General features: G+C 41.6%; 1 protein-coding gene across 2 annotated transcripts in view; it reads left to right on the top strand.

Moving 5' to 3' along the window:
- The window catches only part of EGFR (epidermal growth factor receptor), a 227,433-nt gene that overhangs the window by 53,633 nt on the left and 156,113 nt on the right, over window positions 1–17,687 (top strand). The gene's annotated exons all lie outside the window — the stretch shown is intronic.

Raw genomic sequence — 17,687 nt, forward strand, 5'->3', positions numbered from 1 at the left:
TCTTGGTTTGTCTTTGGCTTACGGCCATTGCTGATCCTGATGAAAGAACCCCAATTCTTCTCTCATGCTCTCAATTTAGTAATGGACTCTGACTCCGTGGTTTTGACCAGGCCTGATCTTGGAATTGACCAGTTCTCTCCATCCCATCAGATTGCCTAGAACCAGCCCGAGACTGATTGGCATGTGTCAGCTAAACGAAACTGAAAGGGAAGTTGGTTATTATATTGTTGGAGCTCATAGTTTCTGTAATACTTGTTGCCATCATTTTTTCTTAGGTTCTCATATGATCATCCATAGCTGTGTGTTTTTCAAAGATGCCTTCCCACAAACTGTCGAAGGGAGTACAATAGTTTCAGGGTGAGCAGCAGCTGTTAAATCATATCTCATCTGACCAGAGAACTCAACAGATAATTTTGACTTGTTAATTGTGTTTTACTATTCTAGCTGCTATTTGTTCTTCACAATGAAAACAAAGAAATTCATAGCTAGGTAGTCCAGTGAATTAATAGAAAACACTTTTACATTTGGATACCCAAGTTCAAAAAATTTCCCAACCTAGTTACTTACAGGATATCTGTCTCGTAAAGCCACCTTTAATTATAATTTACTTATAATGGGGCAACACAATTGGCTGCCTAAATTACAGGGAGGCGTAGGTAATCATGGTGATGAGTGCTGTGGAAATACCTGAGAGATTGAGGCTTAGAACTGGAACAGCAGAGGTAAGGCAGGTCAAAATCCAGATGTGATGCTGTAGCACAGTGTCATTACATGGTAACACAACGTCATAGAATCATAGAATAATAGGACTGGAAGGGACCTCGAGAGGTCATCGAGTCCAGCCCCCCGCCCTCAAGGCAGGATCAAGCTCCGTCTACACCATCCCTGACAGATGTCTATCTAACCTGTTCTTAAATATCTCCAGAGAGGGAGATTCCACCACCTCCCTTGGCAATTTATTCCAATATTTGACCACCCTGACAGTTAGGAATTGTTTCCTAATGTCCAATCTAAACCTCCCCTGCTGCACTTTAAGCCCATTACTCCTTGTCCTGTGCTCAGAAACCAAGAGGAACAAATTTTCGCCTTCCTCCTTGTGACACCCTTTTAGATATTTGAAAACCGCTATCATGTCCCCCCTTAATCTTCTTTTTTTCCAAACTAAACAAGCCCAGTTCATGAAGCCTGGCTTCATAGGTCATGTTCTCTAGACCTTTAATCATTCTTGTCGCTCTTCTCTGTACCCTTTCCAATTTGTCCACATCTTTCTTGCATCATTGTAAGCTTGTCCCTTCCAGGCTGCAACCAGGGTTTACTTAGCGTGGGGAAAGATAAGCCTTGTCCAAGGGGACAAAGGCTATGTCTCTATTCTGGGAAGGTGTGGCGACAAAAGTGCCGTTGACATGCAAAAGTTGCCAAAAGTGAAAACCGGCTAAACTGTTCTGCCTCCATTGCTAACATTTCATTACCACATTGCTAGATCCCTTTTGACAGATAGAGCAAAGCAATGTGAGTAAGCAACCCATAGTACAGTGTTGTGGGAAGTCAGAGCTGATCTCTGCCCTTCTTGGGGTTCCTTCCGAGCTCTTTGAGCTCTCTGTGCTGAGGAATGTCAAAACAGTACAGCAGTCTCTCCAGCCCTCTCCCTGCAACAGCAGTCTGCCTGATGCTGTGTTCCTAGCGGGGCAGAACAGGAGCATTCCAGGTGGTTGGGGTTTTTTTGGTTTGGAGTTTTTTTTGGTTTGTTTGTTCCCCAAATGGAGCAGCTCACTCAGCTGTGAGATACTTCCTGGAGCTTTGAAAAGGGAGGGGTACATGCCTGCAGGGCAGCAGAGGTCACAAAATACTGGCAGAAGCCGGTTCTCTCAACCAAACAACAAACAGCAGAGTTCACACTGGCTCTTTGTTGACAATCAAGGAAAGGAGAAAGAAGAAAAAGTCTTGTGCGGGGGTGGAAGTTTTGTCACCAAAACTAGGTGTTTGTCCTGTCAAAAATTGCATTGCAGTGTAAATGCTCTCACTGTTTTGTTGCCAAAAGGCAGTTTTTGGCTACAGAACTTGCCAGAGTTGACAAGCCCTGAAGGCAGTCCATGTGTAAGACTGCACCTGAGCAGGGGGAGCTCTAGCAGGCTAAAGGAATTAAGTAACGTTCCTGAAAAGCTTTTTGTCAATCAAGTCATGCTCAAAACCATATTCATAGGCTGCTCCTAATACTCACTAGCTGTGACCGTGTTTCCCTCCAGCATGCGTGTCATTCTCTTTGCTAAGAGTTCAATAACTAATTTGTGATTAATGTAATATACAATGAAGTAAATAATATCTGGAAGTGAGAAATGACATACCATAGATGGGGATGTATTTTGCTGAAATCAATTAAACCACTAAGAATAAATTAGAGGGTTAGCAAATACAATTAATGCATTGTCTACCACCAACTGTATTTTCTTATTTCTTTGAAAGTGAGCTACTGTGGCTTATTAGGGAAGATCTATTATCATTGTGAGGTAGGGAATCATATGGCATAATTATACAAAATGCTGAAAAACAGCAGTTCATGGAAATACACTTGTATTACATATTATTCTCTTTAGAAATCTACAGTATTTTGTGTTCAGTTTTTCTTTAAGTATTTTCTCCATTTCCATATCTTGGCATTTTAAAGTATCAGTACACCAGTACATGAACAAGTTCAGCTATATATATACACATCCTTACACAGTGGACAAGCTACTAGTTCTGTTTAAACAAAACAAACACCACATCCCTAATGCAAGTGTTTTGTCCTTGCCAACAAGATAAATACCAGCAATTTTTGTTTTAAAAACATTGAGCAGTGCTGCCTAACTGTAAATTGCTCAAGGGAGAATCAATAATGTATATCCACTTCTAATAGTCCATTCACCAACTGTTTCTTTAAATCTATATATAAAGCATTGGCATGGATGATTATTGTGCATTTCACTCAGCAATATATTGCTTGTAACAAATGTTCTAATTGAGGGTCACAGTGATGGTTGTGAGGATGCAAAGAGAATGACAACAGACTGTGACAAAAAAAATTGACAGTGACTTGAAATTAATTCGTGTATAAACTTATAAAACAACCTCTCTTTTGTTTCAGCTAAGTTATTCAATACAGGCAGTCCCCAGGTTGCGTACAAGATAGGGACTGTAGGTTTGTTCTTAAGTTGAATCTGTATGTAAGTCGGAACTGGCGTCCAGATTCAGACACTGCTGAAACTGACCGCCAGTTCTGACTTACATACAGAATCAACTTAAGAACCCCAGGCATCCCCAAGTCAGCTCTGCCTGGGGCTTCCTGTAGTCAGCGCTGGTCAGTTTCAGCAGAAGCTGACTTGGGGACCCTGGGGCAGAGCAGCTGGGGTGCTACTGGACCAACCCAGCAGCACCCCATCTGCTCTGCCCCAGACGTCCTGATTCAGCCGCTGCTGAAACTGACCAGCAGCGGCTGAATCAGGACCTGGGGCAGAGCAGCTGGGGTGCTGCCGGGTTGGTCCAGTAGTGCCCACGGGCGCTGCAGGACCAATCGGCAGCGCCCCAGCTGCTCTGCCCCAGAGTCCAAAACAAAAGCCTGGTCTGCTGGGGGGGGAGGGAGCACACTAGCTGCGCCCCCCCCCCCCCCCAGCAGACCAGGGACACGGGGAGCAGAGCCGCAGCGGCAGCGGGGTGCCGTGCCTCTGAGGCTTTGCCAGAGCAAAGCCTCAGAAGCGCGGGACCCCCCCGCGGCTGCGGCTTCAGTCCGGGTGCCTGTGGTCTGCTGGGGACCGTCCCCAGCAGACCACAGGCACCCGGACTGGAGCCGCAGCAGCGGCGGTTCCCGCGCTTCTGAGGCTTTGCTCTGGCAAAGCCTCAGAAGCACGGGAACCCGCCCGGTGCCCCTGGTCTGCTGGAGACAGTCTCCAGCAGACCAGGGGCACCGGAGCAGCTTACGAACGGGGCTTTCTCGCCCCGACTTCCGGGGCGAGAAAGCTCCGTTCGTAAGTGCGGATCCGACGTAAGTCGGGGACTGCCTGTATAGCATTTATTTTCTGTACTCTTAGTGCAATGATCTTTTACCTTGTTTTTTAAAACCAGTTGTAAATGGAAAATGTTACCAACATATACAAGGTGATAGTATCTGAACCTCTGAACAATGTTGAATTTGAAATGAAGCTTTCAGACTCTTGTGTCTTCAATGTCATATATTACAGAAAATATATACTTGCCCTGGTAACTGCCCTGGTTATAGGTTAAAATAACTTGCTAATTATTGGAAGAATAAATAACTGACTGTTCCAACAGAGTGGTTCTCAGGGATAAAGAGAGCAGGATTGAAAACAATACTTTTTTTTAATGAAAAGAGTTGAGGTGGCTCATTTAGATATCTTCATATATTTCCTTAAATTTCTGTAGATTTTTATGTCTGTTGATTGTCTAATTGCCTTCTCTCACATGCATTTTGGTAAGCCATTCTATTCTGTATTTTTCCAATACAAGCCCAGTGCACCAAGAAATGTCTTTCAAACTTTGTTTATCTGGTGTTTTCTTAGGCTTTGTCTACACTGAAAAATACAGTCGCTGCAGCAGAGATTACAACCGAAAGTGTGGCCATGGCACGAGTGGTGGGAGAGAGGTCTCCCAGCGCTCTATGTAAGCTAACACCACTCAGGGTGTGTGTTTTTTTTCACACCTCTGTGTCAGAAAGCTACAGTGCTATAAAGTGTGGATGTACGCTAAGTGTCTCTGTTAAATGCAAGTTACTCCTGTCAGATGGAAAAATACTGGCATTTCATATTTTTTATTTTTTGCAATTATTGTGACTTTTGAGGATTTTTTTCCTCCCTGTTAAGAAACCAAAAAGGGCTATGTTATGTTTTTGGTTTTTAAGACTAACTTGCCTTTTCCTTCAACACCACATGAAAATCAATAATGTTTGCTTAAAAAATGTGTAGTGTGGATAGTTGAGCTGGGAAGCAATGCCTGGTAATATTGAGGGGGCTCATAAGTCACTTGTCTTTAACTGTACGAGTAAAAAAAGTACTCTGAAGATACTTGCCAGAAGATACATAGCAGATACTGATTGGCTTGGTCTCAGTTTGCTGACATTAGAATTTGGGATTTAATAAAACTATAATGCATAGCTTGACTTGTTTGTTACAAATTCGATATTTTCCTTCCTAAATATTCCTGTAAAACTTGTCAGGAGTAAATAGTATTTGTGTCAGCATGTATTGAGAGAGGGGAAGGAGAGGTGTTCATATGTCGCAAAGAGATGGCTGAAATAAAATATTGGATCAATTTTCCTAAATGTCTGATTCTCGTTGAACAGGAGACAAACTACAGCTGTTTCTGAAGAAACATGGAAAACCCTTATTTTTTTCGCAGTCAGAATCAGGTCTCTGAGTAGCAAGCTGGATATATTCTCATTTCAAACTTTTAAGAAGCTTGGGGGAAGTGTGTGTGTGTGTGTAAGTTAAAGGTAGCTGTTGGCTCTTCTAGGTCTCAGTGACTTCTAGGGTTGCCAGGTGTCCACTTTTGAACTGGACAGTCCAGTATTTAAGCTTTCTGTTCGGGAAACAAATTGAGAAAATATAAATAAGAAAATATAAACGTCTGGTATTTTCTAAATAAGATGTTACGTAGATTGTGATGTTATTTCAAGTGTGTCCAGTATTTTTTTTGAAACCATCTGGCAGCCTTAGTGACCTCTTCAGTGTTTTACTAGGATTGTACTTTTCACTAGGTGTTCTTGACCAGTTTCTCTAATGAGTTAGAAACAAACTGGTTTCTCTACTACATCTGCCAGGCATGTGTTTTTCTGTTTTACTCATCTACTTCTGCTCACATACTTTTTGTTATTGACAAGGAAACCCTCACTTTCCAGACATGTTTTCAGTTCCCTGTACTCTTCTTGTAGTACTCCCAGGGCAACAGATTGCTTCATGATCATAGGGGGCTAGATCCAGAATATTGTTTTTCTGTTTTACTCATCTACTTCTGCTCACACACTTTTTGTTATTGACAAGGAATCCCTCACTTTCCAGACATGTTTTCAGTTCTCTGTACTCTTTGGTCAAAATCAGTCCAAATTTGAAAAATATATTCCAAATAAGTTAGTTGAGCTGAGTTATTATATATGATATATAAGGTCTTGGAAGTCTGCTCTGATCCATAGACTGGCAGTAATCACAAGAGTTTGTGCCTGAAGTTTATCAGTGTGAAAAGAGACTTTCAAGTGGATTCCCATGAGTGGCCATGAAAAACTGAATACATAGCTCTTGAGCAGCTGACTAACAAATAAAACTACCCCAGAATCTATTTGAAGATCTCTAAGTTCAGAATTTGGGAGATTTTGTTGGTTTTGATCCTTGGCAACTGAAGTGAAACATCCTTGCTTAATGTATTAATAACATGAGCATGTTTGGATTTGGGATGTTAATAGTTATCTGGAGCTAATGCCCGCATGATTCAGGCAAGGGGGCTGCTCCAGCCCAGCTGGGCCCACCAAGCCATGGACAGGGGGTGCTTCAGCCTAGCCAGAGCAGCCCTCGTCCATGCTGGCGCCCTAGCCAGACCAGAGTAGCTTTCCCCTGCCCCTACTGAAGTGGTTAACTAGTTAAACATAACATTTAGCTGATTAAAACAGGAATTTACATCCCTAGTTTGGATTCTCTTTTATGCACCTTTTAGCTTGGACCTTTTGTTGGTGCTTTTTCCTCCGAATTATATATGAAACTTTTGTTCAAAAAGTACATAATTTTTTCAGTGCATGACAAAGTTCTAAATGCGCCATGTTTGTCCTATTGTGCTTTGCCATGGATATCAAGCCTGTGATGATGATAATGGAAAAAGCCACCTTTCTGCGCTGCAGTGTGCCAACGCTAGCCTTCAGACTAAGTTTTTACTTCAGTGTTTGTTTTTATCTCTTTTTGGTCTGCCTTCACTTTTGCCATCCACTAATGTTTTTCCATGTTCCTTCAGAAACAGCTGTAGTTTCTCATGATACTGTTGTAATGTTACTTTAATTACGTGATGCTCCTTCTGCTTCTAACATTGCACAAAGTATTATAACGTCTTCCAATATTCAAATCTTATGGGAATTTAATTGCTAAACTGTGCCACATATACTCTATCCGGGGGCTGAATGAAAAAAGCAGGTGGAGTCAGCTTTTACACAAATAAAAAATATTCAGAAAAAAATCAGCAGGAAATAACCACTGGACCCATAGTGGCTCCTTGCTATGCTCATTTCTGTTTTTTCCCTCCCTTTACTTCCCCACCCCCATAATCCTGGGTTTGTCTTCAAAGTTGTTATTCTGTTAAAGCCATTAACTGTATATGAGCAGCTATAGACAGAACCACATGCAAACAGAGCTAACTTCCCTAACAAAATATTAGGCAAGGTTTCATTGCCAAGCCTTACAAGAAGATGGAGTAAAATATGATGGGGGGGATTATTTTAAAACTCTCCCCCGCACCCTGCTTGAAATTTACTTGCATCCCAACACACTTCCTGTTCAGTTCATACATGGATTATGCTCAACCACCACTGAAATGCTGCCCCCTCTGGGGAACACAACATGGTCAGCCAGCAACACGTTATTGGAAAGGAAACAAAAAATAGTGTAACCCATTCAAATGATAGGAAAGAAATAACAGGCTAAAAATGTTTTTTTTTTATTCATTGTCCTGATTTTTCTATAGGTAGAGTTCACATCTTGAAATTATTTTAAGCTCTAGTAGTCTCTTCCTATTAACATCTGCCAACGTACTAACAGCGTTAGAGAGCAAAGAGAGAATACTGTGGCCAGCTTTGGGTTAACTGTACTAATACTTGTTCTCTTTTCATCTTGTTTCCTACCGGAGCACTTACTCTTCAAAGATAAAAATTTCCTTCCCAGAGGTGCTGACCACCTGCAGCCTATATATGCTTTGATTGGGGGTTTGGAACATATGAGTATCCAGAAATATTGGAGAAAATCCACCCCATGTTAGACTATTTGCACAACCCAATAAACCATTTAAGCACTTAATGCAGAGTTTAAGTGGGACTTTATTATTGCACAGGGTCTTGCATAGGCTATATACGCTGGGATGAATTTTAACTCCAAATTGTATATAATAATCATTTTAATGATACTTTAAAAAAACAGTTTTGCCTAGCATAATGGGTCCTTAGCCTGCTCTAGGCTTCTAGGGGCTGCCACAGTGCAGATAAGAGTGTGTGGCTACAGTGTGATTGTGGTAACTGATGACAATGCAACTTTTCAACTGGATCATCTTCACTAATCTCTGATTTGATGTTGTCTTTAGCAATTTCCCTTCTTTTGAAAGTCCTGGCACTAATACTAAATCAGGTTTGGTTACCTTTTTTGTCCTTGATTTACAGTTTTAATACTACAGGTTGAACCTCTCTAGTCCAGAACTCTCTGGTATGGCATGATTTTAGTTAGCCAGATGTCCACTTATCATGAGTGTGGCCAAGTTTCCTGTGGTCCTATAAAGTTTGTTTACAACCACCAGTCCTGGCTCTTAGTAGTCTGTGCTGCTATTTAGCTCTAATTTACTCCAAAATATCTTCTAAGCACCCAATAGGCAGTGAAAATGTTGGTAATACTGCTAGACAATAGTGACCTCCTGTGGTTCAGCAAATTTTCTGGTTCAGCTCCGGTCAGGTCCCAAGGGTGCCAGATTAGAAAGGTTCAATCTGTAATGGCTTCAGACACTCCAAGTACTTGACAGACACTCAAACAATATAAGAGAGTCATAAGTTCTTCACAATTTCTTGGGTGTTGTATAAAAAATAGTACGTACCATTCTTATAGATATCATTGTGGTGAAGATTTTTTTTTTTTGTGTCATCTCAAGTCAGGACCCGATTTAGCATGCTGATTACCATGTACATTACCTGACTTCAGTTAAAGTAAATATCCTTTGTTCTGACTCTGACTAAATCTTTTAATGGCTATTGGTTTTTTTAAAGACGTGTCCACTGAAATGTGGATGATTGAAAAATTACCCTTTTAGGCAATCCTTTGATAAAAGACATCCATTGCTCTGCCTGTAGTATGTTCTGTCTTGGCACTTCTGTCTGTAGCATTTTATTAGAAGGTACTTGGGCTTTAAGAGAAAGAACTTTAAAAATCTGACTGCTAAACTTTAGTTTCAGTTATGTATCCAAGCAAGATAAACAAGTATTTTACCTGAAAATCTGTCCCCAGAAAGGAGTAAAAAAAAGTCAGACAGATGGAAAAAAAGAAAAAGCAAACTTACTTGTACTTGCCTGTAGTTAAGGCCCTGTTTTTTTTTTAAATTATATGGCCACACACATGACTGAGTCGTGGCTTTCTAAAAAGTTGCTATATAACTGTTCTTGAGAATCTAAGCTTTTTTGGGGGAAAAACTGTCAAGGTCTTCTGTTGTAAAGCTAATTTTCAAAGTGTGAAGGAAGTGTAAACAAAGTCCCTCACCAAGGACTCTTAAGTAAAGTAAGTTGTCATGGAGTAAGAGGGAAGGTCCTCTTATGGACTGATAACTGGCTAAAAGACAGGCAGCAAAGGGTAGGAATAAATGGTAAGTTTTCAGAACGGAGAGAGGTAACTAGTGATGTCCCCAAAGGGTCAGTACTGGGACCAGTCCTATTCAACCTATTTATAAATGATCTGGAGAAAGGGGTAAACAGTGAGGTGCCAAAATTTGAAGATCCTAAACTGCTGAAAGATAGTTAAGATCAAAGCAGACTGTGAAGAACTTTAAAAAGATCTCACAAAACTAAGTGACTGGGCAACAAAATGGCAAATGAAATTTAATGTTGGTAAATGTAAAGTAATGCACATTGGAAAAAATTATCCTAAATATACATACATACAGTAGACTAATAACTACTCAAGAAAGATCTTGGAGTCATTGTAGATAGTTCTCTGAAAACATTCACTCAATGTGCAGTGGCAGTCAAAAAAGATATCATGTTAGGAATAATTAAAAAAGGGATAGAGAATAAGACAGAGAACATTTTATTGCCTCTGTGTAAAACCATGGTACACCCACATCTTGAATACTGTATGCGGATGTGGTTGCCTCATCTCAAAAAAGATTTATTGGCAGGGCTCGACAAATAATGCAATCTACTCGCCCGTGGTGAGTAGATTGCAACCCGGAAGAGCTGAGTTCGGGTGATCTGCGCATGCGCAGAACAAGGTGCACATGCGCAGATCGCCGGATGGCGTCGCTGGTGAGCGGGGCTCGCCGTGGTTCGGCAAGCCCTGTTTATTGGCATTGGAAAAAGTCCAGAAAAGGGCAGCAAAAACGATTAGGGGTAGCAAATCATACTCCATTTTTCAGGTCAGTCTGACGTCAAGAAAGATGAATATATATTGTAAAAAAATATGAAGTTTGAGATGAGGAAGAGACCAATAACACAGATTTCTTGCTGTATAAGCTCATGACTATCCGACAGCAGAGGAGCTCATAATTCTCTCATTCCTATAAGGTCAAGCCACAGGAAATGCCAAGGATTCTGTCCAAGAAAGTAATCAGAGTGTTGCACTACTTCTACGCACTGTAATGCAAACAATAAATAATAATTTCTTATGCAGAGAGAATATAGTCTTCCCTCTTTTCCAAGTGGATTAATGGAATGTGGATGTTTTCTATCTTAAAAGGACAAAAAAGTTCTCTCAGATTTTTTTAAAAAGATGTTTAAATAAAATACTTGCCAGGATTTCAATCTCTTCAGAAGTTGTAAGAGTTCTCATAATCTGCCAAAAAAGACAGTGTGTGAGACGGGTACGCCATTGTGAGCTTTCACAACGTAACACTGGCTGCAGGTTAAACGCAGCAAAGCTGCTTTTGGCGTTAGTAGCTACATTCATTGGGCCCAGTCCTGTTTCCCTTTATTCACATGAGAAGACTTTGTATAGCCAATAAGACTATTTTCATGAATAAAGATGAACAGAACTTGGCCAGTGACTTTAGATTATAGCTTTCACTAAAACTGCTATTTCTAAGGACTCGGATCTCTCTATATGACAGTATAAAACAATACTGCAAACAATTCCGCAGTCTTAATGAAAGCAAAGCTCCCATTATATTTAGTGAGAGTTTTGCCTGTTCACAGAGATTGAAGGAGGACCTGCATTACTTAATATTTTCTTTCCAGGATGAATATTTTTGCTCACCTAATGTTAAATTGACTGAAAACTAAGATGACCTAAATGGCTTTATTATTCACCATAGAAAAACATCTCCATACATACACATTAGTACAGTCTGCCTATGTTGTTTTCAGAAAGATTAGGTTATTTAGAATACTAACATTTAAACTAAGCTGGGAAATCACAACCATAGTTAGCAATACTGATAATTTGATGGAAATTAGTTTAGTTGCTAATGTAAATGTAAACATTTCCAAGAAAGAAAAGGAAGGCATGATTGTATTTGCTTTCCCCCCTCCTCCCCTCTCAGCCCTTCAAGCTCTCCTGGTTTTGTCTTTCAAAAGACAGTCACTGTATGCAGGTTTATTTAGAGTAAATAAAACATATAGCTACTTTTTCACATTGAGTCAGAGTGCATAATTGGCTCAATCTGTAATGCATAAATGACAAATGTAAATATTTTAACAAGTGAGCAGCTGCTGCATTTCCACTTCATGCTCATTGCACTGCTCTTGAAGGGGGAGGAATATAAAGGGAGAAGGAGAAAATGCACCGAAATGACACATCTTGAGAGAATTTGTTTTAATGGTGGAGATTTACAAAGTTTTGCTCCATTCCATGGCAACCTGGGTACACAGATTAAACATGCCATTTGAATAACATAGGGCAGGTAATCCCTGTGCCAAAAAATGGGGGAGTGAAATGGGGAAGCTTGGTGAAACCAGTGGATATGTGTGATTCTGTTTGCTGTATGTTAGCAGCAGCCATCGCTATGGAGCAAACTGGGGTTTTGGCTTGTTTCGTAGGTTTCCATTAATTGTGTGCGAGAAATCCATTTGATTTTTTTTTTAAAGGCAATATTGAGCTCTAGTATATGGCTGTCTGTAAGCCATTGGCACTTTCTTTACAAAGCTCTCTAACAATGCATTAAAGATGCAAGGCTTCTTGAAAATTGAGACTTGCAGTTTCTGACTTCTTAATGGCAACCCAGTGCCAGGGTCTTAGTTACATTCAGAACATTAACGTGCTGTAACACGCTGCCATTACAGTGTGGTTGTGGATGCAGTGCTTAGAGAAGGCTCTCTCAGAGCTCTAGGAAAACCACCTTCAGGAGAGTAGATAATAGCACTGGGAGTGTTGGGAGCCTGTTCACAATGGCACTTTACAACGATGTAACTTGCTGCCCTAGGGGTGTTTCTTCACAGGCCTGAGTAAAAAAGTTAGTGCAATAACTTGCCAGTATAGACAAGAAACTTGTGCTTCCAATTGCATCTCTTGGCCTGCTGTATGTACTCTATGGGTGTGATACTAGATGTTGACTGTATGTTGATTAGCTACTCTGGAGACAGACAGCACTTTCTTATGCAAATGGGCTTTTATTGCTGGAGTTGTCCTAGATGTGGCCTGTTGTTGCAAATTGTGTGCTTTTATTAAAATGGTAGTGCTTGGAACCCAGTCAGTGACTCGTGGTGCCCATTGTGCCAGTAATCAAACTGAAGAATTCCTATAGGACTAAAGCCTAAGAGAGATTTCAGGCCATGCCAGAAGTCTTTAAACAATTGCAGTGCTCTGTGATTGACAAACCATTCCCTGAATATGTTTCAGCAGGAGATCATGCTGAGAGACCACTACTTTCTCATGGCAATTCAGTTCATTCTCATCTCAGCCCAATTCCGCAGCATGTACCATTCAGTAAGTTGCATTATCTTAGCCCACTGGGTCTGTCTGATCTGGCAGATTAATGACAAATTGTCTTTTTGTTCAGTTTTGTAGGGGAGTGTGGGAATCAAAAAATGAACTGACATCTCTTCTCAAAATAGTTTCCTTTATTTAGTGCTTAATATAAAACATCAGTTGTGCTCCCTGGTGCTAAAGAATGTGTATGCACTCAAGTGGGACAATTCTCTGTTCCATGAAGTCAATATTAGATTAGTAAAACTGAGAGGAAAACCTGGCCTGTGAAACAGACTTCAGTGAGAGCATTTGAAACTGTGGCTATCCAGCGTGTGTTTGTTTATTGCTTAGATTACAGTGGTGCCCTAAGTTCAGGACTGTGGAGTCATTTATACATTATGCTTTTCAAGTAAATGGGCAGACACATATTCTGCCCCAAAGAGCTTGCACTCTATTTTTTTGACAAAGCACAAGAACAAGTGCAGGATAACAGCTTGGACATTCAGATAGTCAACATTAAGTTTCAGAGTTCACACGCAGTTGGGACAGGTGAGGGAAGCATGCTTCTGTTTTATGGCCACGTGCTGTGTTTAGTTCATGTCACAGCACCTTTAAAAAATGATGGGGGGAAATAAATTAGAAACCGGGGAGAGGAAGGGGGTTTTCCCATAGTAGCCAGGAAGCAGAGAGTGGGCTCAGATAGGGGGAAAGGGAAGCACTGCTTCCACAAACTGGGAGGAAAGAAAAATAAGGTTTCCTATTAGAATAAGAAGTGAATTATATTCCACCTATTTTAGCCCCCTGTTTACACTTCTTAGGAAAAATAGTGTTTTTATGTGGTCTGGTATTTTCCCACTCTCTTGCAACTCTATTTGTAGTTCTATCATTTATCATGACAGACCTGGAAATGAAATGACAGATGGTCACCAGCATAACTGTCTCTAGCCAAGTCCCCATGGGAATAATATTAAAATTAGTGTAAGAGCTTTACAGACCTCAGCTACTTAATGAACTGTTTGCCTTCCAACAGAAAGCAGAGGAGCTAACTTGGCACTGTGAATAACTTCTGCTTTCCCATCCTATCCCATCCCTTCCTCTGGGTAAATTAATCAAGGAATATAAGTTTTGAAGAGCCAACAGAACTGAAATGGAAAATGGTTGTTCAAGTGCCTTTTTTCATTACAATATAAATAGATCAAGATATGACCCTACAATCACAGAAAAGTATTGAAGATGGTCAGCCTATGAGAGATACCTCTCTGTTACTTTAAATCTCATTTGTAATTCTGTACCAGTGAAAAGAAAGATCAGGGCAGTGATTAGCTATTTGAGGAATGGTTTACATATGTAAGTAAACTGAGCAATGGAGACTGTGATCAGGGGGAAAGAACTAGACCAGGCCTCTCCATCAGGTTCCAGAAGTGAGTGGATTATCATTTGTCTGGGTAATGTATACTTGGACTTGCGGCATTATCTCTATTCTTGTGACAGGCCAGTTACTCATCTCCTTAATGAAGCCATGTTAACCTTGCTTATCAAAACCAGAATGGTCATGTTTTTGTAAGGTCAGTGAAAGTTTGTTCTGTTTGTATTTTTTGGCAATAATTTGTTGGGCAACTCAGACTTAGCAAGGCCCTTTCTACTAGTTTCCTGTGATGGCTCACTCTTCTTGACTAAGGTGCATCTTAAGAAGAGTGAGATAAGTTTACAGTTGGAGCAAGAGTTGTTGGGAGACAGTCATCCCACTATAATTGCTCAGATTTTCAGTAGGATTGCTACATGGCTAATCTAAAATATTGTGCAAGACCTGTACTAATAATTAATGTCACTGCTAAGGACCATGTTTTGCTCTTGATTCTATCTGAAAATCTAGAGCAGTGTTTCTCAACCTTTTTTTATAAAGCATCCCTTTTTTTAAAAAAAAAGGATAAGTACCCCCATTCCTCCACTCTAACCCAATGCACACACCCTTCCCCTAGAGCCAAGCACCGCCAACCCCCCCCAGTCTAACCCAATGCCCTCCCCCACTCGCAGAGTCAGGCGCCCTCAGCCCACCTGCTCCAACCCAATGCCCCTTCCCTCCCCCAGAGTCAGACACTAGATGTATGGTAATCCTGCCTTTGAAGTGCCCACTCCCACCACCTGACCCTGCTTCGGCTGCTTGTCTGCAGGGAGCAAGTGGCCCGCTAGTGCTGGACTCACAATGTGGTGCTGTGCGCTCTCGCTTCAGCTCGCCGCCCCTCCCCCAGTGTGCCACCCGGGGGCAACTGCCCCCCCTTTGCTACACCACTGATGTGGGGGAGGGGTCCTTTGGAGCAAAGCTTATTGTGCTGCTTCACTGCCTTGTAGCTCCTCTCCGCAGCAACACTGGGAATGGGTGATGGAGATGCATTGCACTGAGCTGCTGGCGGGAGTGGGACTAATGCACACCTCCAGGTTCAGCCATCCTTCCCGCTGGAGCACCCTGGGGGAGGCTGCCGGAGCGGTAATTAACTAGGAGAGGCAGCTGTGGAAATGTTTTTTTTTTTTCCTCCCCACCCAAACCTGCCCCCCAACCCGGAACTGCTCTGGGTCTCACTGGAGCTGCTGCAGCCTAGCACTTATCCCACCAGCACTGGGGCATGTGTGCAGAGCGGCTATTAACATCCGGGTGTATGGCTCTGAACATTCAATTTGACAGGTATGTGCCACTGCCCTGTCCCCGGTACCCTTTGCAGGGCAAAATCCCAGACATTTTTTTGCCAAATTTCAGTTGTGTTGATGTATCCCCATGACTTCTCTCATGTACCCCTCAACCAGTGGTACGCGTACCTTTAGAAACACTGATCTAGAGCAACACTTTTTTTGTTTCTGTCTTTTTGGGTTTAGGCCGGTTACTCTGCATATTGTGCCAACCTTCATTATAGATTATTCTTGTTATCTCAAAAGATAGCATTGTCCACAGACATTACATTCAATATCCCACAGGTTTTTGCAATTTCCAGAACATCTGAAAGGTGTGCTACCTTCTCTGCTGCTGTTTTAAAAAGTTGTGTGTGACTGGGGAGCTGTCCAGCATCTCCTGAGAAACAGACAGGTATCAGGGCTGAATTCCAAGTGGAGAAAATTACCAATACTATTTACCATGAGAAAATGCAATGGCTCCATCTTCCTCTTTGCTTAAATAATGAATCTCCTCCCCCCCCCCCCCACACACACCAATGTTTCTTCTGTGAACTAAATTTTCTTATACAGATATTTGTAAAAGCTGAATAGAAGCGGCTGTGAACATTTTTTAAGTTCATTATCAGCTGTCGACACTGACATTGACATTTGGTGTATGTGTCATCATTTCTGGGTGCACTACTCTGGTTTTTAAAAACACAGGGCTAGTAGTACTGCAGTTTTTATTCAAACAAAAATGTAATACTCTTCCGTAGCTTTCACCCAGCTCTGTATTAATCTCTATATATGCTTTCAGAATATTTATCTAATGCACATGGTAGGTGAAAGTTTCTTTTAATAACTTACCTTCCATTGAATCTTTACCATGTTAAATATATTTAATTATAGTTGGATTAGGAATATAAGGGTGTACTGTAGAGCACCATTGGAGGCAACATTTTTGTCATTCCTGCTGCTAGTACCAAGCAGACAAGTGGCAACCCACAAATACAGACTCTAAATTTGTTTGCTGAATTGTTGTCTCACCATTACTCCTTGAAAGATCATTTCAGTGTAGTCAGTAATTAGTACTTTTGCTAATAATTCATTTAAATATTGCATGTTTTCAGATCCTCTTGGTGTCTCCTGGGGTGCGTCTAAACTGGTAAGATTTTTGCGCAAAAGCAGCTGCTTTTGTGCAAAAACTTGCCAGCTGTCTACACTGGCCGCTTGAATTTGCGCAAAAGCACTAACTTTGTAATGTACAAAATCAGTGCTTCTTACGCAAATACTTTCACGCTCCCGCTCGGGAAAAAGCCCTCCTGCACAAGTATTCTTGCACAAGAGGGCCAGTGTAGACGGGGAAGAACTGTTTTGCGCAAAAAAGCCCCGATGGCTAAAATGGTGATCGGGGCTTTCTTGTGCAAAATCGCGTCTAGACTGGGCACGGATGCTTTTGCGCAAAAGCATCCATGCCAATCTAGACGCTCTTTTGCAGAAATACTTTTAACGGAAAAACTTTCCCGTTAAAAGTATTTCCGCAAAATCATGCCAGTCTAGACGTAACCCTGGAGTCCTTTTGATTGTTTCTTCCTAAAACTAAAGCATAACATAAGTATTGTAATATATATGCCAGGTTTCCTTTTACTGTTAAAAGAAACTGAGTATACTGGAGGAAGGGGAGCATTTAGGGGGTGTCCCCTGATTTTTTTGGGGGGGGGTCAGTTCCAGCCAGAGTATAGTTTACAGCAGTATTTCTCAATGATGGGGGCAGTGGACCAGCGCCAGTCATGAAATCTCCCTGATACAGTTTAGGAAAGCAGCAAGCCAGTCCTAGTGTTCAAAGGATTGAGAAACACTCTGACTTCATTCCCGAGAGGCTCTAAATCAGTGTAACGGCTGCAGAATGAGACATTCTCTTGCCCGTGGTTGTTCTTACCCTACATTCCATTTTGGAGCAAACAAAAACTCTCAGTTGTTTCTCTTAGTGCTAGGCTCATCTTCCCTTTCTGTTCCTGCTAATCTTCTACCATAAGAGGTAGAAGAATCTTAGAGCACGCTAAGGAGGGTGCTAAGGAGGCTTCTGGAGGGTTGTAGGACGTGTGCAGAATTATACCGCAGTGTTGAATGTTGTGTCCGGACCGGGGCTGAGGTGTGGGCCCAGGACAACCCCCCACACCTGTGAATTCCCCCCCACCCCGCCCTGCCCCTGCCTGC

Source organism: Pelodiscus sinensis, chromosome 2, assembly GCF_052426305.1.
Source record: "Pelodiscus sinensis isolate ZL-2025 chromosome 2, ASM5242630v1, whole genome shotgun sequence".
Classification (NCBI taxonomy): domain Eukaryota; kingdom Metazoa; phylum Chordata; order Testudines; family Trionychidae; genus Pelodiscus; species Pelodiscus sinensis.